Raw genomic sequence first — 15,460 nt, 5'->3', positions numbered from 1 at the left:
CCGGTGGCGCCGGGCTCTGCCCCTCTCCCGGGCCCGGTCTCCAACCTCCCTCGTCCCCCGTGCTTCAATTGCGGGGTGGCGGGACACTCGCAAGTCAACTGCGTCAACCCCCAGTGCTGCTACATTTGCCAGGACCCTGGCCATCTTGCCCTGCTCTATCCTGCTCGCTCGGTGACGTCGGAGCTCATGATGTATGGGCACGGGATCGAGGGGCTGGGCTTCTTTCACCTTGAGGTCCCCGATCTCCCCCCACCCACTCCCTCCCTTCAGGCGATCGTTACTGTGGTTGATGGGGTGGCCTCGCCGGAGATGATTGAGGCCAAGCTCAACCACCTCTACCGGTGCCAGTGGGACTGGCTGGCTACCCCTACTACCGGTCACATCTTCACCGTGGTCTTCGCTGACTCCGTCAGCTACGGGTACGCCACGCGCAGTGGCCGGATCACCCTCGCCCTCAACCAGCTCGTCGTCGACATCACTGAGCCTATCCTCGACGCCCCTGCGGTGGCTGTGCTAGATACCACCTGGCTCCTTGTGGGTGGGCTTCCCGACATCGCCCGCTCTGAGCTCGTCATCCGCTAGATGTCCAGGATCTTGGGCAAGGTGGTGGTGGTGGATGAGCTCTCCCTCCGTAAGGAGGAGGAGTTCCGGGTCAAGGTCAAGTGCTTAGACTCCTCCAAGCTTCGCGTCACCGTCCGCGTCTTCTTCAACGACCAGGGCTACGACCTCCGCATCGCCCCCGAGCCTCCCAACCACGTCGGCCGCCCTCGCTTCACCGCTGATGGCCCCCCTGACGGCAACCCAGGCGCCGGTGGGGACTACCACGGCCGCCACCACCCTTGCCCCCGCCGGTCGGAGGACGGGGAGGGCTCGGACGACTCGCCCTCTCGGTCGGCGTCCCGCTCCCCTTCTCCTCCGGCAGATGGTGGCCACCGGCGCCAGGTCGCGCTGGTCCCCCCGACCCTGGATACCCTCGCCCCGGGGGCCGAGTCCCCTGCTGTCGGCGACGCCTCCAGTGTGGGCTTGGTCGTCTGCCCCGCATCCTCCCCACGCTCCCCCGTCTGCACTGCTCCAGGCGAGCCGAGTCTTGACCTGGTCCTCCTTCCCACGGGACCGGTGAACCTGGACCCGCCCTCGCCGCTCGCTGGGGACGTCGTGGCCTCCCCCGGTCCCTCCCCCATCGCCGCCCCTGCCGTCTCCGGCCGCGGTCCGGGTGGCGCTCGTCGAGGCCCCTGCTCCCCCGCCGTCTTCCCCGACAAAGCTGCAACCCTCCTCCCCGATCATGGCTCTTCAGCCCCTTCCCGATGCGGTCTCGGGCCTGGAGGGGGAGTCTCAGGTGACCACCCCCTTGGCTGCCCCGCCTCCGCCTCCACGCGTGGTGGCCTTCGCCCGGCGTGCCCGCTCGGTCTCCTCTCCGGCTACTGCCTCGCGCCGGAGCGCTCAGCTGGACGCAGCGCGCCCGGTGCTTCCCATCCGCGAGCGGGCGGAGCTTCATGCTGCGGCACGGAACCTGGAGCTAGGTACCCCTCCAGTCCCCCCCTCGGCAGCTACTTGTTCTTTTTCGGCTCTCGAATCGATGCCTCTTGGGAACCTGGTGAAGATCGCGACTGATTCCGCGATTATCTTTAGGGGGGAGGTTGGCCCCCCGTTAGCCCAGATCGCGGCCATTAGGGCGCGCGAGATCCTTGATGGGAAGCTGGCTGAGGCTAGAGCAGCTCTACTCTCGCCCCCTGGCCCATCATCTGTGTCGGCAGACCCCATACCACCCCCTCCTCGGAGGATTGGCGGAATCCCACCTATGGACGTCTCCGAGCTTCGGGGTCATACCCGTTCTCGTACTGCCGCTCTCCGCACCCAAAGCGCCTCTCGAGTCCTGGGGTCAAGCAACCCCTCAATGGTTGTGTGATGCGTGCCCTTTTCTGGAACATCCGCGGTTTCGGCCATGACGGCCGCCGCTGCCAACTCATTGTGTACATTCGCGACGAACACATTGACATTGTGGCTATTCAGGAGAACATGCGCACGGAGTTCTCCCTTCCTGAGCTTGACCGCCTTAGCTCCCACCCTTCGCCTGGCATTGGCTCCCTTCTAGTGGGACCGCGGGCCATTCCGGTGGCATCCTGCTAGGTGTGAAGGATGCCACCTTCGAGGTGGGTAGTATGGATCGGGGTCAGTTCTTTGTTATCATGGAGATTTTCGAGCGTTCCATCAACTTCAAGTGGGAGGTCATAATTGTGTACGGCCCCGCCGACCACAGCCGTTCGGCCTCCTTCCTTGAGGAGCTTAACAGGAAGGTGTCGGCTGCCTCTCTGCCGGTGGTGGTGGGGGGTGACTTTAATCTCCTTAGATGCGCGGAGGACAAGAGCAATGCGAATGTCAACTTTGCCCTGATGCAAATGTTCAACGATTGCATTGCTGATCTTGGCCTCCGTGAGATTGACCGGGTTGGTGCCAGGTTCACCTGGACCAACCGCCAGGTAGCCCCGACCCAGTCCGTTCTGGACCGGGTCCTGGTCTCTCCGGAATGGGACCTTCGTTGCTCCCTTGCCTCTCTTCGAGCCATCACTCGGATTGGCTCTGACCACGTCCCCCTCCTCCTCTCCTCCGCAGATGAGCGTCCCCCAATCCCGCCCCGATTCCGTTTTGAGACATTTTGGTTGTCCCAAGCGGGCTTCATTGATGCGGTCTGTGCGCGCTGGGTGGAGACTCGCGCCCTTTCATAGTCCCCGTCCCGCCCTCCCTCCACTGTCGACTCTTGGCACGCCTGCGCCAAACGTGGTCGGCAGTTTATGAAGGGGTGGGGGGCCAACCTGGACCTGCGCGCTGATGCTTCTGGCCTTTCTCCAGAGGAGTGTCTCTCTCGCTATGACCTGGAAGATCAGCTCTCTGTCATCTACTCTGATGAAGAGGCCTACTGGCGGTTGCGTGGTGCTCAGAAATGGGTGTTGAAGGGCGACGTGAATACGACCTATTTCCAAGCTATCGCTAATGGCCGGTGCAGGCGTAACACCATCCCTCTCCTTTGGGACGGTCCAAACCTTTTGCAGTCCCCCCGGGACATTAGGTCCCATGTCGACGGCTTCTATAGAGCCCTGTTCACAGCCGCTCCTCGGAGCGGCTTATCTTTAGCACTCGACTGCTGGTCCGGTCGCCAACTTGTGTCTGACCTTGAGAACGCGGCCCTTTTAGCCCCCTTCTCTGAGGACGAGGTTTGGGCCACCATCAAAGGCATGAATCCGACCTCGGCACCTGGCCCGGATGGCCTCCCAGTCAAGTTCTTCCAAAGCTTCTGGAATGTGATCAAGCCAGAGATTGTGGCCATCTTTGATGAGTTCTATGTCGGGTCCATCGACCTCGGACGCCTTAATTATGGGACGATCTCGCTCATTCCCAAGGTCCCTGGCGCTTCGGACATCCGGCAGTTCCGCCCCATCACGGTGATCAACGTGATTTTCCGGATTCTGGCTAAAGGGTACGCCAATAGGGTGACCCTACTATCGGATCAGATCACCCACCCCAACAAATCGGCTTTCATCCAAGGCCGCTATATTCTGGATGGGGTGTTGGTTCTTCACGAGGTTCTCCATGAGGTGCGCTCCAAACGCCTTAAGGCGGTCTTCCTGAAGATTGACTTCCATAAAGCCTATGATACGGTTAGCTGGCCCTTCCTTCGGGAAGTCCTCCTGCGTAAAGGTTTTGATGACCGCTGGGTCACGCGGGTTATGCAGATGGTCTCGTGTGGGTGCACCACCGTCAACATCAATGGGGAGATCGGTCCCTACTTCCCCACGTTCTGTGGGGTGAGGCAGGGTGATCCATTCTCCCCCTTCCTGTTTAACATGGTGGTTGATGCTCTTGTGGCCATTCTGGATAAGGCCAAAGCGGCGGGCCATATTAGAGGCATCACTCCCCACTTGACTGGGGGTGTCGGCATCTCCCTGCTCCAATACGCCGACGACACCATTATCATGGTCGAAGGCTCGGATACGGACATCGCTAGCCTTAAATTCCTCCTCCTTTGCTTCCAACAAATGTCTGGCCTTAAGATTAACTTCGACAAGAGTGATCTGATGGTGATGGGCTATTCTCCAGTTGAGGCCCTTGACATCGCCAACCGCCTCAATTGCCGCTTGGGTGCCTTCCCAACGACCTACCTGGGAACGCCCATTAGTGACTCTAGGCTTACTGTGGCGGACCTTCGTCCTGTAGTGACCAAGTTACAAACGCGCATTGAGCCTTGGCAAGGTCGCTGGCTCTCGAAGGCGGCCCGGACAATTCTCATCAACTCCTCGCTTTCTAGTCTCCTACTATTCCTTATGAGCTTCTACAGCCTCCACGAGACTCTCCATCACGAGATCGCAAAAATCCAGTCGCGCTTCTATTGGGCTGGGGACAACAACAGACAAAAGTATCATATGGTTAGTTGGCCCGACATCTGCAAGCCCCGGGAGCAGGGAGGCCTTGGCATCATGTGCTCGAAGCGCATGAACATTGCCCTTCTATCCCGCTGGCTCTGGCGTATTTCCCAGGGGCACGGTGGTCTCTGGTTGGACATCATCCGGCATAAATACTTGCGTGGCCAGCCTCTGGCCTTCTGCCAGCGTTCGGGTGGGTCCCAGTTCTGGCAGTCGGTCATCCAACTGCTTCCCGTTCTCCGCATTGGGACCTCCATCTCGATGGGCTCGGGTGCGGCGACCCTGTTCTGGTTTGACCGATGGGCAGGTGATGCTCTGTTCGCTGCCCTCTTTCCGGACCTCTTCTCCATCGCTGTCGTTCCTACAATCTCAGTTCAACAGGCCCTTATTTACTTAGGGCGCCTCGCGTTCCGGAGGCCATTTGGGCCCCCAGAAGTGGCCGCTTGGCATGAACTTCTTGATTGTATTTCTCTCCATGAACCGTTGGTGGACTCGGACCCGGATGCGGTTCGGTGGCGCCTCGAGCCCTCGGGACAATTCTCCACTAAGTCCCTCTACGCGGCTATCGCCCCCTCCTCCGCTCCGCCGCCCCTCCTGGCGATCTGGTCCATTCGCCTGCCCCTCAAAATCCGCATCTTCATGTGGCAATGGATCTGTGGGCGCCTGCCGTCGGGAGTTGAGGTTCGCAAACGCAATGGTCCGGGCTCCGGCCTATGCCCCCTCTGTGATACCCCCGAAGACTCGAACCACATCTTCTTCTCCTGCGTATCTGCTCAATTTGTTTGGAGCTGCTTTCGTGAGGCGGTTGGTGGGGATTGGTGCCACTCCAACTTCCCCGACCTCTTCGCCGAGCTTCAGGCCTCGCCGGCGCCCTCTCGCCACATTAGGTGGCTTGAGATTGGGGTCCTCGCGTGGACGCTTTGGAATATTCGCAATAAGCTCGTGATTCAGCGCTCCCCTCTTCGACGATCTACTGACGCTCTCTTCAAACTGTCTGGTTACTTGCAGCTCTGGCGGCCGCTTAGCCGCCCTCAGGACCGGGACGCCATCTCCGCCTTCATCGCCGATCTCCGCTCGATGGCCGTCCGCCTGTCGCCGCCGCCTCCGCCGCCACCACCGGAGCCTGATTAGTCATCTGTTGCTCTCCGGCCTTAACCCCGGATGAGCCTTTTATTGTGTGTCGTGTGTGTTTTGGGCTTGTTGAGTTGTGCCCTCAGCAGTACCTCCGAACCTATTTGTTGTGTTTCTTGGGTGTGTGTCTCTGAACTAGTCCTTGTATGTGCTCGTGGCGGTTTGCTTTATTTATAAAGCGGGGCGAAAGCCTTTTTCGGTAAATGGCAACTTCTTCAGACTAACGTGAATAAGGCTACCAACAGGTGGTGGACAAAGCTTTCTACCTTTTGCCTCTTCAGAGATCTTACAAACAAAGTGTGTCTGTTCGCATGTTATAGGGCTGTAGGGGAAAATAAGGGACGCCACACAGTACACAAAACAAATCAGCCCCTGTGCTGAAGAGGATGTACGGACAGTTGGAGCCGTGTGCGTAATAAAGGAAGCTTTGCCAGAACCGAGATTTGGTTCTTTAGGAGCAGACGGTTGTCGCGGAAACAGCCGAGAACGAAAACCTCCAAACGCAGGTAGCACTTTAAAGCATGTACTGTTCATATGTTCCGTGCGTGTTTGCGACTGTACTGAATGTGCTGTATGTTTTAGAGAATCAATTTGGGAAGTCATGTATACACCAAAGGGTTTTCTGTACCAGCTATTGGTTTTTTGGATGTGTGATAGTGATACCAGAAGCTAAGTTCCTCCACCCTTTTATCTTGGGAAGTTAGTGAGTTTCACAGTGATCAAGCTTATTAATACAATGTAAGTGTGGCGATGCATAATCCGCTTTCTGCATGACTAGGAAAAGCAGAGCATCTCTCTGTCGAACTGATTCGGGACTGAGGCTCGAGGAGCTGATTCGGGACGTTGGTGTTCGTTCGATCTATACACTTTGGGAGTGCGTGGTGGTTCCTGATTTCCATGTACCATGTCAATGGCACCAGAATGACTGAATCTTGAGCAGTCTGTTGGTCAGTGGTTTGCTGAAACAGAGACCTTACCTTGTATCTGCTTTTGCTTTTGCTTGACCAAATCTCGAGCGCCTACTTCACCATTGAGTTTTACTTCCAAATGATATGAAGCTTCCCTCACATCTTTTTAGTTCGTTTTCATTAGCAGACTCGTGCATTTTTGGATGTTTTAAGCGTGTGAGTTCACATGAAACTGAAGACCAGAATGTCTGCTGCAGTTCATCCTATTTTTCCCCTTGAAGCAAAGTTTAAATGGTGATTTTGATATTAACAACTGAAGTCTTTCCCCTGGAAACAAGTTTAATAGCTTAAGATTACAGACATTAGTGTTGACTATGGGATACGACGCAGTTTGTGACTGCTCACAATTTGTCCCTTTGTTCTAAATGTCCGTCATGCACACAAGTAAATTTTATACTGAATCCACTTGTTATTCTGTACTGGCTTCAGTTCCTGAGCGCAAAAAAAAAATCTGATTTTCTGAAATGAAACAGTCTGTAGACATAAAACATACACTTACTTTCTTCTTACTTTCATTTTTACCTTCTGGGCATCCTATAACCACCAAAGATGCAGGTGTGCTCGCACTCAAAGGGCTCCAGAGTCACCTCCTCCGAGGACTTGGACTGGTCGGCCTCGAGCTTCCCACTTCGCTGGCAAACACAGCCTCGGCTGGCGTCGTTGAGTCGATACAGTTCGCCTCACCAAAATACAGAAACGTCAGCTCAAATGGAAGCTTCAAATTAACATGAATAAGAGTTCAAGCACTCTCTTGCCTTCAGAGATATCATACAAACAAATATGTTCTCATATTAACCAACAGGTGCCTTTTTCTTTGCTATGCAAATAAATTATCACTCTCTTGGAATAGATGATACAAAGCAAACCAAACAACATCAAAAAGGCAGAGTGCAGTTATAGGGCTGTATATTTTTTCTTCAGCTTAAACAATCCGGCAAATATATATATATATATATATATATATATATATATATATATATATATATATATATATATATATATACACACACGCTTCATTTGTCAAAGTATAGACATACAGATACCAATACAGTACAGTACAAACGTCCAACCAAGGCTCCTTTAGAGCTACATAGAGGGAAATGGTGCAAACATACAAATAACAATACAGTACAGTATACAGTATAGACATCCAGCCAAGGCTAATTAAGAGCTACAAATAGGCATATTGTGTGAACATACAAATACTATTTAGATACATGCAATTCGCTTGCCGTTGAGTTGGGCACTTCATGGTGCACCGTCTTGAGTTTTCTCCATCATGTGAGCCCACCTTATAGCCACTTGCACATAAACCATGTCGTACATCATATCAACAAACTGGAAGAAGGCAGCCCTCCATGTTCTCTTCATCAACATGGTGCAGAAAACTATCCACAGACCCACCACAAATCCAATGCTCATGGCAAGATAAACAGATGGCATATGATCTATATCTTCGAGACCACTTTGCTCTGCATCATGTGTTGAGCAGTTCCTGCCGACAGGACCTCCACAAAGACCAGGGTTACCGATGTAGATATACATCTGGTTGTCAAGAGTTTATAGCTGTTGGCTGGATGGTATTGCACCAGACAGATTGTTGTATGACAAGTTTAAGTGGCTCAAATAAGTTAAAGCTGACAAACTTGATGGTATTGCACCAGAAAACTCATTGTAGGATAGGTCGAGTGACTCCAACCGCTTTAAATCACCAACTTGGTTCGGGATTGTTCCTATGAACTGATTATTTGACAAGTTCAGGCTGGTAAGTCCAATGAGTAGAGTTATCTCCTCTGGAACCTGACCTACCAAACTATTACTTGACAAATCAAGAACTACCAGTAGCTGGTAAATTGCAAAGGTGTAGTCACGTTTTTGGTCCTTTGTGATTACTGGGATGCTCTCCTCATAAATGTAATCCCCTGTGTCCTGCGACACCACTGTCATCATTGCCTTCAGGTTTGACAAAGACCATGGTATGCTTCCTGTTATGTTGTTGTGTGCTATATCCAAATAATGAAGACCATGAAGGGAAGTGAGACTCTTAGGAATATGACCACTGAACATATTTGATCTCACTCTTAATATTTTCAAGTGTGGCATTTTTTGGGGTAACCATTCTGGCAATCCTCCAAATAACCTGTTGTCAGAAAGATCTAGGAACATTAATCCTGATGACCTTTGAAGAAATTTAGGTAATTCACCAGTGAGATCATTGTTATTCAATGCTAAGCTCAGCATGTCAGAGCGAAATCTATCTGTAGAGTTTGGAACAAGTTCATTTTGGCACTGCTTAATATCTCCTGTTAACTGGTTTCCTGATAGGTCCAACCTTTTCAGTTTAGTCAATTGGCATATAGACGACGGGATGGTGCCTATGAATTGATTGTTTGCAAGCAACAACTCTTCGAGTAGTGGAGCATTTAACTCTGATGGCAATGACCCAGATAAAGAGTTTGAAGATAGGTTCAGTCGTACTATATTTATAGGCAACTTTGACAGTAATGAGCCATGCAATTTGTTTCCTGATGCTTGCAAGAATGAAGCTTGGGAAAATGTCACCCAAAACCAATCAGGAATAATGTCATCCAGATTTGCATTACTGAGAACAAGAACCTCAATGTTTGATTGCGATTTAAGCCATTCTGGAAAATTAGGGCCCAGTAGGCATGACCGGAATCTTGCGACTTTCAATCTAAAGGGAGGGATCCATTTTTTGTTGATAGCTAATCTCAAAGAGTTGAACGACAAGTCCACATACTCTAGATTCAATAGGCCTGCAAAATGCTCCTCCACGAGCACACTATTTAATTTATTATGGCTGAGGTCCAAATGATATAAATTACTCAAACTTCTGGAGTGTTCTTTGAAGAGCAATTCACTGAAGTTATTATAGCTGAGGTCCAAATGCTCCAAATTACCTAAACCGGCAAAAATTTCCCTGAGAAGCACACCACTGAAGTTGTTGTTGCTGAGGTCCAAATGCTCCAAATTACCTAAACCGGCAAAATTTTCCCTGAGAAGCACACCACTGAAGTTGTTGTTGCTGAGGTCCAAATGAATTAAGTTGCCCCAACTTGTAAAATGTTCTTTCAACAACACACCGCTAAAGTTATTGTAGCTGAGGTCCAAATAATTTAAGTTGCCCAAACTTGCAAAATGTTCTTTCAAGAGCACACCGTTGAAGTTATTGTAGCTCAGATTACCGAAAAAGGCTTTCGCCCCGCTTTATATATAAAGCAAATGCCCAAGCCAACATCCAACAAGGTTCAAGACCACACACACACACACACGAAAGTTCCAGACAAATAAGAAACGATAGGGTTAATGCTGAGGGCACACCTCAACAAGCCCTAAAAGAAAAACAAAAAGGCACACACGCCGGGAGAGACATAGTGTCTAGTCTGGCTCCGGTGGTGGCGGGGGGAGCAGGGGTGCCAGGCGGAAGGCCATCGAACGAAGGTCAGCGAGGAGGGTGCTGATGACGTCCCGGTCCTGTGGGCGGCTAAGCGGCCGCCAGAGCTGCAAGTAACCACACAATTTAAAGATGGAGTCAGTAGCACGCCGAAGAGGCACCTTCTGGATGACTAGCTTATTGCGGACAGTCCAAAGCGTCCAGGCAAGGATCCCCACGCAAAGCCATCTAATATGCCTGTAGCGAGGGGGAGATGCCTGAATTTCCGCGAGCAGGTCAGGGACGTTGGTGTTGCACCACTGGCCCCCAACCGTTTCGCGGAAACAGGACCAAAGGAACTGTGCCGTGTAGCACGAGAAGAAGATGTGGTTGGTATCCTCTACCATGCCGCACATGGGGCACATCCCATCCCCAGGTCCGTGGCATTTAAGGACCTCCACGCCGGACGGGAGGCGGCCGCGGATCCATTGCCACAGGAAAATCTTGATCTTCAGGGGCAGGCGGATGTCCCAAATCAAACTGAAGGGCTCGGGGGCCGTCGATGGAGCGATAGCCGCGTATAGGGATCTTGTGGAGAAGCGGCCGGAGGGTTCCAGTCGCCAGGAGATGGCGTCCGGAGAGTCGGTATCGTCTATAGGCAGGAGGGCGATGTCCTGGAGTAGGGTATCCCAAGCCGCAATCTCAAGGGGGGCGAAGGGGCGGCGGAAAGCCAGGCGCCCTAAGTCAATAAGGGCCGTCTCGACAGAGACCCGAGGGTCTACAACAATGTCGAAGAGGACTGGAAATCGGGCAGCTAGGGGGGTGTCTCCCAGCCATCTATCAAGCCAAAACAAGGTCGAGGACCCAGTACCCACCGAGATGGAAGTGCCAATGCGCAAAACAGGCAGCAGCTCGACGACGGCTTGCCAAAACTGGGAGCCGCCAGAGCGCTGACAAAATGCGAGAGGCTGTCCACGCAGGTACTTGTTCTGGATTATAGTAAGCCAGAGACCCCCATCTCCATTGGCAATGCGCCAGAGCCAACGTGTCAGGAGGGCAATGTTCATGCGTCGGGAGGACAAAATCCCAAGACCGCCATGGTCCTTGGGTTTGCATATATCTGGCCAGCTGACCATGTGGTACTTCTACTTATCCCCTTCGCCGGCCCAGTAGAATCTGGATTGGTATTTGGCAATCTCCTGGTGCAGGGTTTCATGGAGGCGATAGAAGCTCATGAGAAACCAAAAGGAGGCTAGCAAGCGAAGAGTTGATAAGGATCACTCGGGCCGCCTTAGACAGCCAATGCCCTTTCCAAGGCTCAACGCGGTGTTGCATACGGGTCACCGTGGGGCGAAGATCAGCCACGGTGAGGCGCGAATCACTAATGGGGATCCCCAGATAGGTCGTGGGGAAAGAACCCAGCCGACAGTTTAGTCGGTTAGCGATGGCCTGTGCTTCCTCCAAGGGGAACCCGAGGACCATCACTTCGCTCTTATCGAAGTTAATGGTTAGGCCCGACATTTGTTGGAAGCAAAGGAGGAGGAACTTTAGGTTAGTAATATCTAGTGCGGATCCCTCAACCATTATAATGGTATCATCCGCATATTGTAGGAGGGAGACCCCTCCCCCTCCTACTAGGTGGGGAACTAAGCCGTGAATATGGCCAGCAGCCTTAGCCTTATCCAAGATGGATGCCAGGGCATCGACCACCATGTTGAACAAGAACGGTGAGAAGGGGTCACCCTGACGTACCCCACAGAGGGTGGGAAAGTAGGACCCAATGTCCCCGTTGATGTTTACCGCGGCCCGGCCACAGGAGACAAGCTGCATGACGCGGGTCACCCAACGATCGTCGAAGCCCTTGCGAAGCAGTACATCTCGCAGGAATGGCCAGTGGACCGTGTCATAGGCCTTATGAAAATCTAGCTTTAGAAAGACCGCGCGATGGCGCTTTACTCGGACCTCGTGTAGGACCTCGTGGAAAACTAACACTCCATCGAGAATGAATCGGCCTTGTATGAAGGCAGATTGATTCGGATGGGTGATCATGTCAGCTAGAAGGGTCACCCTATTGGCGTACCCTTTGGCCAAGATCCGAAAGATCACGTTAATCACTGTGATTGGGCGGAACTGGCGAATATCTGAGGCGCCCGGGACCTTGGGGATGAGGGTCACGATCCCATAATTGAGACATCCAAGGTCCATTGAGCCCGTATAGAATTCTTCGAACAGAGCCATGACCTACGGCTTGATGGTATCCCAGAACGTTTTAAAGAACGTCACGGGCAAACCATCCGGACCCGGGGCCGAGGAGGGGTTCATCCCCTTAATGGCTGCGAGGACCTCGGCCTCATCGAAGGGGGCCACTAATGCCGCGTTGGCCTCAGCCGAGACCAATTGCGCACCCGACCAAATGTCGGGGGCCAGACTAGCCCCACCCCGCGGGGTGGGGGTAAATAGGGCTTTATAGAAGCCGTCTAAAAACTCTAAGTTTCTTAACCTTGCAAAATGTTCTTTCAACAACACACTGCTGAAGTTATTGTAGCTGAGGTCCAAAATCTCTAATTTTCCTAAGCTTGCAAATTGTTCTTTCAACAATACACCGCTGAAGTTATTGTAGCTGAGGTCCAAAATCTCTAATTTTCCTAAGCTTGCAAATTGTTCTTTCAACAATACACCGCTGAAGTTATTGTAGCTGAGGTCCAAAATCTCTAATTTTCCTAAGCTTGCAAATTGTTCTTTCAACAATACACCGCTGAAGTTATTGTAGCTGAGATCCAAAATTTCTAATTTGCTTAAGTTTGCAAATCGTTCTTTCACGGTGCTGAAGTTATTGTAGTTGAGCTTCAAAGACAGTAAGTTGCCTAAACTTGTAAAATGATCTTTCAATAGCACACCATTGAAGTTATTGTAGCTGAGGTCCAAAAACTTCAAGCTACCTAAACTTGCAAAATGTTCTTTCAGTAGCATACCACTGAAGTTATTGTGGTCAAGGTACAAATTCTGTAAATTGCCTAAACTTGCAAATTGTTCTTCCAACAGCATACCATTGAAGTTATTGTAACTGAGGTCCAAAAACTCCAAGTTGCCTAAACTTGCAAAATGTTCTTTCAATAGCACACCACTGAAGTTATTGTGGCCAAGGTACAAATTCTGCATATTGCTTAAACTTGCAAATTCTTCTTTCAATAGCACACCATTGAAGTTATTGTACCTCAGGTTCAGTGTTTTCAAATTGCTGAGTGCTCCAACTCCTACTGGTAGAGGGCCAGTCAACATGTTTCTAGATGCCTCAAGAACACTGAGATTAGTCATGTTCCCAATCCAAATGGGGAGATTCCCAGTCATACCTGAATGCTGCACTGACAATTCTTGCAGGGTATTCCAGGAGCACTTTGGCAATCGCTCCATGAACCCCCCTAGGCTCGAACCTATGTTGTTACTGTTGAACCTCATTATTCTCAGATTGCACAGATTTTCTGAATTTTTTGGTGCCAGACCCACAAGATCGTTCCCACTAAAGTCTATGACTTGAAGGGACGCCATGTTTGCCAAATCAGTAGGAATGGACCCTTCCAAGCGGGAATATCTTAGGTGAAGCTCCTTAAGGCCTGTGAGATTCCAAAACCACGCATGCTTGAGTGAAGCATGGAAGGTGTTATCAGACATATCAAGGACTTCGAGATGTGTGAGGTTGGAAAGTGATATACTAGCAGACATGGTACTGTTGAGTCCACAATGGAACAAGCGAAGCACTTTAAGAGAAGGAAGCATGTTAACCCTCTGAAACCAATCCCCCCCAGAGCTAAGATCCACAATGCTCATGTCAATATGCCTCAACAAAGAGAGACCTGACACCCATGCAAGATCCACAGTGTAAGGCATATTCCCATAATAATAATGATAATTCTGACCCACATCAAGATATTGCAACTTTGAGAGATTGCCAAGTTGAGAAGGTATTCTCCCACCGAATCCTGCCGACGAGAGGTTGAGATACCTTAGGTTCTTGAGAGAAGTCAAGAACACAGGGATGCTTGTGCCGTTGAAGTCATTGTAGCTTAGATCAAGATACCTCAGGTGTTGTAAAGTAGCCAAAGAAGGGCTCATCTCGCCTGCTGACAAGCTCAATGATCTGCTCCTGTTTGGGTAGCTGTCACTCATGTAGTAGCTGTTGTCGTGCATGTAGTAGCCCATGTTGTACATGGTGTCCCTGTCGATGTTGCGGAGGTTGAGCTTGATGAGATGGCCCGTTCTGTTGCTGCAACGGACTCCCTTCCATTGGCAACAATCCTCACCCTGCCATGACGAGAGACGGCCAGCAGGGTCCAGGAGGCTTGCCTTGAAGGACAGAAGCGCATCTCGCTCGCTGCCGATGCAGGCTCCTGATACACTCGCTTGGCCATGTGAAGTGGATGCTGCTTGGAAGATCAATAGACAAAGCAGCAGCGCAGTTCCTCGGATGAGGAGCGCAAGCTTAGGCATATTGGTCGGAAATGGCGGATGGAAAGGAGAATGGGTAGAGCAGCTTATCTCTATTCCGGTTCTACCACAACCGCGGTATAGGAGTGTGGTCTATAACCCACGTCTTGGTCTTGTCATGCATACTTTTTCTATGGTCAAGTTGTGGCTAGAATTTGTTGATTCGGACAGCCCACCATGCACAGCACGGCAGAAGTTGCAGCTGTAATATTTATCTCTATTCCAGTTCCACCACAACTGCAGTATAGGAGTATGGTCTACAAGCCACGTCTTGGTCTTGTCATGCATACTTTTCCTATACTCAAGGTGTGGCTAGAATTTGTTGATTCGGACAACCCACCATGCACAGCACGGCAGAAGTTGGAGTTGTAATCTGTATCCAGCATTCGCTCAATAACACACGTTGTGTGTCAGGTCTAGCATTAAGATCTAGAGAGTTATTTTAGTGTTGGCAACCCCTCCGTCTACCTGAAATGCACAAATTTAGATGCATAAATACAAAGACTCGTAGCTCTCAGTAGTCGTCAGTACTCAGTACTCACTACTCAGCAATCAGCAAAACGAATCAAAAGGGCAGCATTTCAAAAAACTCATCAGAATTTTACCAACCACTCCCATTGTATTGTCCACAAGCAAAGCCAGTCCAGGTCTTGGTGTGGAGAGTGTTAGGATAAATTAACAAGTGTTAATTATGTAGCATCATAGCAGAGAGAAGCAGCGCATTCTCAGTCGACGTCATGGTCTTGCACTGCATGCATACTTTTCTTCTGGTCAAGTCAAGTTATGGCCGAATGATTTGGACAATCGACCGCGCCGAGCACGACACTGTAGGTGAGCACGTCCACTGGTGAGGCACACATCATAGCAATTTTCTCCTTAGTAATCTAGCGACGAGTCTGAACTCATCTGAATATTCCACGAAATAGAAAGCAAACCTGCGGGGAAAGTGGACGATGAGGCGCTTGAGATCGTCGGCGAGGAGGGCCACGACGGAGGCTTGGTAGTCCTAGAGGGGTTGCGGCGGTGTGCATGATGTTCAAACAGATTACTGTAACCCCATGATGGCCAAA

The 15,460-nt window shown here is 51.1% G+C and overlaps 1 pseudogene; it reads right to left on the bottom strand.

The window, feature by feature from the left end:
* Nucleotides 1-7,712: 7,712 nt before the first annotated feature.
* On the bottom strand, nucleotides 7,713-14,403 carry LOC123129809 (receptor-like protein EIX2; annotated as a pseudogene).
* Between the last annotated feature and the right edge of the window lie 1,057 nt (nucleotides 14,404-15,460).

The sequence above is a fragment of the Triticum aestivum genome, chromosome 6A (genome assembly GCF_018294505.1).
Source record: "Triticum aestivum cultivar Chinese Spring chromosome 6A, IWGSC CS RefSeq v2.1, whole genome shotgun sequence".
Lineage (NCBI taxonomy): Eukaryota > Viridiplantae > Streptophyta > Magnoliopsida > Poales > Poaceae > Triticum > Triticum aestivum.
This window is presented reverse-complemented; position numbering and strand designations above follow the sequence as displayed.